The 8626-nt window shown below is 38.3% G+C and overlaps 1 protein-coding gene and 1 pseudogene across 6 annotated transcripts in view; both read right to left on the bottom strand.

Moving 5' to 3' along the window:
• Positions 1-5691, bottom strand: part of LOC108364364 (DNA ligase 1-like) — a 21498-nt gene extending 15807 nt beyond the window's left edge. For 3 of the 6 annotated variants that reach the window (XM_017618029.1, XM_017618030.1, XM_017618031.1), the window contains exon 1: positions 1595-2047. The gene's annotated coding sequence lies outside the window, so the exon portion shown is untranslated. Of the gene's footprint in view, positions 1-1594; positions 2048-5059 lie in introns of those variants that run through there. The other 3 variants (XM_017618028.1, XM_017618032.1, XM_017618026.1) reach the window with 3 other exon arrangements.
• A 114-nt stretch (positions 5692-5805) lies between these two features.
• LOC108364370 (spore wall protein 2-like) lies at positions 5806-7900 on the bottom strand (annotated as a pseudogene).
• Positions 7901-8626: the final 726 nt, after the last annotated feature.

Here is an 8626-nt window from a genome sequence, read left to right as displayed (position 1 = left end):
AGATTCATTCTAGTATACTTATCTAAATTCATTGCTCGATTCCTTTGCAGGAGCCTAGAAAATACTAAAATCTTCTAATCGCATCACACTGTGAACAGCACCTTCCTTTTTATGGAATTCAGCTATTAAGGCCATTTGAGGCCAGTCATCACATCGCACAATGATCGGTAATCCAGAAAGCTGTCCAAAAGTCTAAAACAAAAATTTCGATTTTTAAATTTTTGACATTCATAAGTGCGATTTGGCGCTGCCACTACTACATTGTATACCAGAGTCGTAGACAAGGCAAAGATTGGTCAAAAGGTTGGTATGTCCATTTTCTCTCGAAAACTCCCAGAGCCTCCACATCAAATGTTTTCATTGTCCATGCACAAATAAATTCAAATTTTAGCGATTTTTTTTTTTCGTGTTTTTCGACCACTATGCGCTGCCAAATGAACTTCTTTTAGCTCATATATATATGTAGGTTTAATTGAGCACATTTTTGACTGGTTTTGTTATAGATCTAGGCGCTCTTTTATCTGGTATTTTACACTATCGGCCAATTTCTACCGCTTCTTACAGTTACGTGGCCATCATAACCGAGTGGTGCATGCTGCAATATGGTAGGACGTAGATTCGTTCCCTGGTTCAATCACCATTCTGCCATAAAACAATTTGCCATTCGGAGGCGGCATAAAATTGTATGTCTTCCATTTGTGTTTTATAACATAAAGACGCTCACTACAAATAGGAGGAGAAGCTCGGCCCAACATATAAGTTGGTTGTCATTTATTTGCACTTATTTGCTGTGTACTTTCATGTATGCATATGTAGAGTATATTTTAAAATAAACTACTTTTCTGCGCTATACTTTGCCTAAAAATCGCATATGTATTCACATAAATTGTAGTGCACATGTACGCCTGTATTTATTTGCCCTCATTTGCTGTGTACAACAAACTCTGCTGGCCACTGAGCGGCAGAGTACAAATTTGCTTTTCTAAACACTTTGCAAATTGCTACATAAACGCATGCAAACAGCCAACTAACAGGGTTCAACGTACATACATACATACATATGTATGTGGGTGTGTGTGTGTGTGGATTTGTGCTTTTTCAGGTATGCACTTTCGCTGCAACATTGTTGCAAATCGCACTCGAACATGCAACCGTGGGCGTGACGTTGCACAACAGCGTCGTTGCCACAGAATATGAGTGTGCTCAATTTTTGCATAAACGATTCAAAAACAACAACAAGTGGAACTTTTTTTTCATAAGAGGAAATAAATTTTGAGCGATTTTCATGTGCAACCGGCCTGCATGCGGAACTAGTTATTTATGTTTTTATGTTTTTTTTTGATTTATAAGCCTTCACTTTGGTGTTATCAATGGAAGAGTTTTCAAATATACATATGTAGGTGGCATTGCACTCGGTTATATAATAGATTTTTTTTTCACCACAAGCGTTGCACAATATTTTAGAGTTAGAGTGTATAATGATTGCTTATCAATCGTTTGCAAGGCAGTTTCGATAATTTTATTTTTTATTATGGCATGCAATTGTGCAGGTATGTGTATGTATGTATGAAGAACCTTATTCAACAATTTTTACATTTTTCCACAAATTCCTTTGACAAACGCGACAACATTTGTTGCGATTTCTGCTCTTCGCTGCCACTTCACTGCCACACGCGACTGCAATTCGCCAACTGAAAATTGCTCACTTCACCAATTTGCAGCAGCTCCTCCACTAGTCACACCAATCACACTTACATATGTGCAAGCATACATACTTAGCTGTAGCCGCAATAGATAAATAGAAAAGCCACAGTTAGTAGGTACCTACATAAGTATATATGTACATCAGTCTATTTGTTGCTCAGTTTTAGTGGTCTGGCGGCTGGTTGACTATTTTATTTATGTATGTTGTCGTATTACTTCATCAGCTCCAACAACAATTGTTTGTATGTATGTATGTATGTGTGCCGGTGTGTTGATCTGTGCGTCTGTATTACAAAATACATAGCTTTGCGCCAACTACACCGCCTTCATTAGCCATTTTCCGCTGGCGTACCCATAAATTGTGTTACATACATACAAAAGATGCAAATGTAGATCCGTATGTATACTATATACTAAATATAAACATCTTCCGCAACAACATTTTTGAAAATGTTTAGTTTACCTCTTCCGCTCTGCTTTTTCTTGCCACAGAATTTTTTCCACCATCGTTTTGCAATTCTTGAGAAATCGCGGTTCTTTCTCCCCAATGTACATACATATTTTCAAACGCAATTTCTCTGCTCCATTATTATGCTACATATGTAGCTTCGAGCTATTTATTTATTATTCTTCTATTTCCACTTGGCCATTTGTTGCTCAGCAAAACACGCAAGGCAAGGGCCAATGCTTTGACTTTTGGGATAGGTCCATAGTTTGTTTACTTGCGAATGGCCACAGTAGAAACTGCTGCCACTGGCAGTTGGAAATGTGTGTGTGTGTGTGTGGGATTGTGCGTGTGTGTGTGCTGTGCATAGCTGTTTATTTTTGTTAGATTCCAAGTACTCGACTGCGTACAATTTTCAGCAGAATGCGGTGAATGAACGCCGCAATTCATTTTACACTTCACAACAGAGAATTTTTCGCACATTGAAGACGACCATTTTCATGCACTAATCTTATCGATATTATTTACTTATGTTGATTGCTAAAATACATACCTATGTACGTACATATGTTATGCTTTCGCGAGTAACTCACTTAAATATTTGTGCTGATAAGTTTGAATTATAACCCAAACAAATAAATAAATCATAACTGGTTCCAGGAAGTTAAAATTGAACTATAAGCATTTTCGTAATAAAATGTGCAATTTGGGAATGCATTTAATCAATTAACAGCGGGCAAAAATCGAATAAGTAGGACAACATAAAACATTAAGTTGGTCGTATTTACTTGTATTTCTAATTATAGAATCCATGTGTGTCTAGCTACCTAGGGAATGGCGAAAGAACAGGCAGCAGCTTTGAACACCTAATGCAGATGCTCTTTCCTGAATGTTCCAACGTAAAGATAGCGTATAACCAACAGATTATTGCGCGGAACTCCACCTTAGCAATATTTCTTATGGCAGCATTGAAGAAGCTTTGTGCTGCTTTAAACGCTATAAATCAGCTGCATTCAATGGCATCCTATTTGTGGAAATTCAGAAAACATAGTACACTAATTATTCTATGATTAAAAAATAGTAAAAATGCCTTTCAACCGCTCCTATAAGCCAGAGAAATGGACGTAAGTAAAATTTGATGTATACCCCCGTGGATCCGCCACTGACTGGCACGTAGTTTTTTCAAAAAATAAACAAGCTCTGCTATCCGAAATGAAATTTATTCACACTCCATAAAGTTATTTATAAATTTTTTTATAAACATTTTATAAGCTACTAAATAGCCTTAACGCAACAAATGAATCAGAGTGGATTATAAGATGCTGGAAAGTTCAGCTTTTTTATCTCTCAGCAAATGCATATATCTACAAAGGTTTATATGCCTTAAGAAAGGCAGATCAGATATATCATTAAAATTAATGCTACGCCTTATCATACGCTCCTATTGAGACAATGCAATCAGTTTTGTTGATGTTTACACATTGGTATCTTATTCAGTGGTCTGTTCATAAAAAATGACTCATAAATGCTACTAATTTTATAAAAGTAAAAGTGGGTGAGTGTGTGAACATATTGGTTGCCCTTCCACGCTAAAATGGCTGGACGGATTTGAGTACAATTTGGCAAGAGAATTGCCACCCTTTTCAACAGTTAAAATCAATTAAGAAATAAAGTAAATAAAATAATAAATAGTGAAGATGTCAAACAAAAGGGGTTAAAAATGATTCATTTCGAAACAATTTTTTAAGTAGATTCCAACCTGTTCAAAAAAGTCAAATTAATATAATTAACAAATTAAGGGAAATATAATAATGTGGGTATCAAACGGGCGACGTTTTACTTTAATGAAATACAACAATATGAATATCAAACAAAAACAGGATGAAAAAAGCTTCATTATGAAAATTGTTTGGAGTAGGTTGTCAGCTGTTTTAAAAATTTGATTCAAGTGAACATTGGCAAAGTGGAATATCTTTCGTCTTTACATAAAAGATAAATGATATATACCTACAGCCCGCGACAAAAGATAGCACATCAACATTTTTATCAGATTTGAATATTTTTCTTTTACTTTTTTAAGGTTCAGCGGCCTCAAGCTCAATATAATTGTTGAATATAACTCTTATAAGGCCATAAAGAACAAAAAAAAACGAGCATGTTCATTAAAATTTTATTAAAGTTCAGCTCTTTATCTCCCAAAAACCATATAAATCCAAATATCTCAAACTTTGTACAAAAGTTTAAAAAATTGCTTAAATATTTCATAGCAATTCTTAATATTTTAATTAGAATTTCTTAATTAACTTTCAGCAGTTGTATGACTTATGAAAATATCTTATAATATTATAATAAAGTGACAGTTTGAAGTTGCTAAAATATGTCATTGATTTTTGATAAGTTTTTTCTGACGCCGTTATCTTTTCCATATAAAAAATTGCTTTATATGGAAGAAAATGCGTCATACCGTCAGCAAAAAAAAAATATCAAAAATCAACGAGAATTTTTAGCAACTTCAAACTGGCACTTTATTTTACTAGAATTTAATAAGCTCTAAAACTGCATACCAAAATTTATTCTACAAATTACAATTAAAATGCTTGGAATTGGGAAAAATATATATATATATATATATATATATATATATATATATATATATATATTCGGACGAACTGATAACCTCATCCTTTTTTGGAAGTCGGTTAAAAATAGGGAAAAGTGTTAAAAATGTTGAGGTGCTATCGTTTTGCCGTTTTAAATGGGCACCCTGTAAAAATAATTTGCAAAATTTATATAAGTTTTGTTTTTACACTGAAATGACCAATTTAAATAGTTAAAATTCGAACCCCCTTTTATGTGCCTTTTCGTTGAGTTCAGTCTTTAACCTGTCCTGATCCAATCAAACTAATTTACTTGAAATTTTTAATCGAGAATAATTCATTCAATGCTGGCCAATCAGTCCAGACCAACAATCAAAACAGAGCTTGATCGATATTTATAAATGAGAACTCAATTTAATTCGAATATTTCCTATGCCAACGTCCTATTCAAATTCACACAAAACCATTGCACCCGGCACACATTTGCTATCCTCCCATTCAGTGTCAGCCATTTGTCGCAAGCTCAATTTCGCGTACCAAATCAAATGCCAGCCAATACAGGCAAAACATTTTGAGTCACGAAAAACATATTTAATTACGAACTAAATAATGAACGATAAACAAACTCGTATCGCAAATGCCACCAAGTTATTAGTTAGTTAGATTTTGTTTATGATTATTTATTGCCCGAGGAAGCCGTGCTCCTCAAAGGCACATCGCAGTGTCACTTGGGTTAAATATTTAATGCTTATCAGCTGGCGTGACAAGCGCTCTTACGCTGAGACGAGACGCTCAAAATAGCAGCAAAAGCAAAAACCATAACTTTGAGATTAAACAACAAAAGGAACAGCGACGTTTGAATGGCAACACGAGCGTGAGGAGATAACTCTTTTGTGCATGTGTTTGTGTGTGTGCAAGTATGATTGTAACACCCGAGGAATAGCGGAGGCGCGCAGAGTTATGGCGATCAACGCCGGCAATGCTGATAAGATTCTTGACGCGCACCGAAACAAAATTTTCTGGCTTGCAATACAGAGGTTAATATAAACAAAGTGCGACTTATCTCTGTTGTTGTATTTTGCATACAACAAAAATCAGTTAAGGCATACATGTATATACATAATTTATTAATTTACAAAAAACTACACGGAACTTAAAAAATACAGCATCAAATTATGTTTTTATTAAAACGCAGTAAATCATCCGCGCGTGCGTCTGGCGAACTGTGGCTCCCATCGTCATCTTTTCAGATGCTGGCTAGCCCTCAGGGCTTCTCTGCTTCTTCACCATTTGCACCCTCTGCACCACCGCAGCCACAAGCGGCCGACTTCTTCTCGCTGTCTTCATTACTTTTCGATTCGTTTGACTCATCGGCGGCCCGTTTGGATTTGCCACAACCACAATCTTCGGACTTTTCACCATCTTTGTCATGTTTCTCATCACTTTCCTTGCTAGAGCTGGTGGTGTCACGTCGTCGTTTCAGCTGGGTTAGTGGTTCGGTTGCCTCATATGATTCGTTAGCATCTTCAGATAGTTCATCGGTTGATTCGCGTGTGTTATCCTCCTTGCTTTGCTCAGAAATAACCACAGCAGCACTCTCATCACTTTCCACCGAACGTTTTCGCCTATCTTCAAAGTAAGTTGTCTCGTTTGCTTCATCCGAATCCGCATCCATAACCTCACACCCCTGCACGTAATCTTCTAAAGATGAATCTTTTTTCGATTCAATTACTTCATTGTCTTCACTATTTTCGGTAGACTCCGAATCGATTACCACGTCACCATTGGAATATTCTTTGCTCTCCACAGAAATCGTATTCTTTTCGACTTTTCGTTTTCGACGTGCACCATCTGATCCCTTCGCTGCTTTGCTATCACCTTCGCCTCCGTCAGAGCCTTTTTTGCCCTTCTCTTCTGACGAATCCTCCTCTGAAGAACTGTCATCGGCTTTCCGCTTTCTGCGCGCTCCGTCTGCGCCATTGGCCCCTTCTCCTCCACTTGCTCCGGGAGCGCCTGGCTTGCCTTTCTCTTCAGATGAATCCTCCTCTGAAGAACTGTCATCGGCTTTCCGCTTTCTGCGCGCTCCGTCTGCGCCTTTGGCACCTTCTCCTGTTTCCAGCTTGCTTTCCTTAGTGACCTCTCTGAGTGCATGGCCGCCTGCGCGCTCGTCTGCCTTTCTTCTCCGCTTCCCGCCTATGCTCCGCTGATGAATCCTCCTCTGAAGTACTGTCGGAGGCGTTCCGCTTTCTACGCGGTGATTTGCCCTCTCTTCTGACGATGACGAGTCCTCCTCGGACGAACTATCATCGGCTTCCCGCTTCCTACGCGCTCCGTCTGCACCCTTGCACCTTCTCCACCACTTGCTCCGGGAGACCTGGCTTGCCTTTCTCTTCTGACGAATCCTCCTCTGAAGTACTCGTCGTCGCTTTTCGCTTTCGACGCGCTGCATCTGCGCCTTTTGCACCCTCTCCAGCGCTTGCTCCAGGAGCGCCTGACTTGCCCTTCTCTTCTCGATGACGAGTCCTCCTCCGATGAACTGTCATCGGCTTTCCGCTTTCTGCGTGCCACATCGCTACCATCAGCTCCCGCTTTATCTAAAGGCTGACGTCTCCTACGAACTTCGCTGTCATAAGGCTTTTCGAGATGATAGTACCGCTCATAGGCATCTTCACCTTCGAGTTCATTACTATCTTTGACATGATGACGATGATTGCATAAGTCCACGTCAGGTATGTCGTCCGGGGAACGTTTTTTAAGTGAAGTCTTCTCAGATAAGCTTTCATCTGACTCTGTATCTGCTGCGCCTAACTCCTCAACCAGATCAGAATTAGACTCTGGTGCAAAATGTTTCGGCTCCGCACTCTCATCGCTAGTCCATGAAGCAGACTCATCTTGAATATCTTGCGCCGGTAATGGTCCTGCGGTAGTTAGCGTAGACCCGAGCAGCAGCAGCAGCAGCGCAGCCAACGGAAGCAAGCGCATATCGGCAGTCAGTGTCGTTTATGTAAATCGTTAATAAGCAATTCGATTGTCAACTCAAATCCTTTTGCAGATTATTTCAATTAGATCCGTAGTTCGCGCAGTTGTTGGAATTTCTTATACCGTAATTGAACCGTTTCGTTGCAAGCGCGTTTTCGCACTGAATGCATGGTTTTTATGCCAATCCCATTAAGGCTCACTCACTCAGCTGTCAGCTGTCAGCAGCAGCAGCAGCAGTCAGCGGTAGTCAGATAGTGCAGCAATCAGTAACAGTGACCTAATCAGTGCTTTAGTTTTTGCAGACTCGCCAATAAAAAAGCTTCCCAGCTATGTAGATATGTATGTATGGGTATGTAGTAGGGTATGAATGTACATATAGTTCTTTCTTCTGTGTCAAGCTTGTCATCAGCTTGAAGCATTTAGTAGCTTTTGATGATTTAATGACAACATTGGACGGAGTGATAAGACCCTTCTCTTCTGCGTTTGTGTTTTCTTTTTTTCTTTTTTCTCTTTATGAGTAAAACAAAGATAAATCGTGGCCGGACAATGAAATTTGTTCGTACTGAATGAAATATTTAAATATGAACGCTCATGTAAGCAGAGGAATGTGAATGTGTAGAAGAGGATGAAAAACGCTAATACTCTAATAATTTTAATGAATTGAAATCAAATCAAATCTTGTATCCATCCTTGTTTCATTTTTATAGAGGCATTTACTATTGCACACAATACAATATATCCACGTAAATAAAAAAGGCAACCTTTCTAACACTTCCTAATAAATAAAAATGTACCGCCAAAAAGACGTAAGCGAATTTTTTTTTCCCAAAATTTTATTTTTGATGCAGAAATGCATGTAGCTGTTCTAGGAACATTTCTGCATCAAAAAGAAAATTTTGAA

Source organism: Rhagoletis zephyria, unplaced genomic scaffold (assembly GCF_001687245.7).
Source record: "Rhagoletis zephyria isolate East Lansing unplaced genomic scaffold, Rhagoletis_zephyria_1.1 Rzeph_scaffold_01543, whole genome shotgun sequence".
NCBI classification, from domain to species: Eukaryota; Metazoa; Arthropoda; class Insecta; order Diptera; family Tephritidae; genus Rhagoletis; species Rhagoletis zephyria.
This window is presented reverse-complemented; position numbering and strand designations above follow the sequence as displayed.